Source organism: Chrysochloris asiatica, unplaced genomic scaffold, assembly GCF_000296735.1.
Source record: "Chrysochloris asiatica unplaced genomic scaffold, ChrAsi1.0 scaffold00072, whole genome shotgun sequence".
Taxonomy (NCBI): Eukaryota; Metazoa; Chordata; class Mammalia; order Afrosoricida; family Chrysochloridae; genus Chrysochloris; species Chrysochloris asiatica.
The window spans coordinates 7,925,593-7,926,600 of record NW_006408590.1 but is presented as its reverse complement, the minus strand read 5'-3'; positions in this window follow the sequence as shown (position 1 = coordinate 7,926,600).

Here is a 1,008-nt window from a genome sequence, read left to right as displayed (position 1 = left end):
GACATATCAGACAAGGGACTCATTTCTAAAATATATAGGAAATTACAACACCTCTACAAGAAAAAGACAAATAACCCAATAAAAAAGTGGGCACAGGACATGAACAGACACTTCACCAAGGAAGAGATCTGGGCAGCCAACAAACATATGAGTTTTGTGAGGACATGGCTGCCCTTGAGAAGGACTATGAGGAGGTTGGAGCAGATAATGCTGATGGAGAGGATGAGGGTGAAAAGTATTAACCTGTCTGTGGCATTGTGTACTTCATTGTCTCGAGACTCCTGTTTCTGTTGTCCTGTGGTTCTTAACTGTCAATAAAAATGATATTTCCTTTTTAAATGTCAAAAAAAAAAAAAAAAAAAAAGAAGGAAAATAATTTAGGTCTCTCTTGCCTTTCAAAATACTAGGCCAATTTAAGCTTATGTAAATAAATTTAAATTAACCTATTCTTTTTGATAATGTTCCTTTGAGACCCACACTGCTACAAAAAAGGCTTTAAAAAGACTCTTCTTTACCAAATGAAAACCTTTGTAAGACAAAAGAAAATAAGATAAATAATATACACATTAATGAGATCTGAAGTTTTTTTTAAAAAAAATCTGTCTTAATACAATTATCAGAAATTAGATAAATTCCCAACATAAGAACACAAACAAACAAATGAAAAAAATTAGGGTCAAATCTAAGGTTAGATTGAAAAAAATATAAGAAACGATAAAAATTTAAATGGAAATAATATAGACTAAACAAATTTTCTTTCAAGAATAATTGCGTTTTAGAATGTATTATTGTTAAGTGCCATTGAATTGGTTCCAACTCATAGGGACCTTACTTAGGGCCTCCAAGGAGGAGTTGGTGGGTTTGAACTGCTGACCTTGCGGTTAAAAGTCCAGTGCTAATCCTACAGTGCCACACCAAGTGCCCTTTAGAATATATAGACTTTAATTAATTTCCAAAATTTTAGGTAACTTAGGAGCTCTGGTAGCGTAGTGGTTATGAATCGGGCTG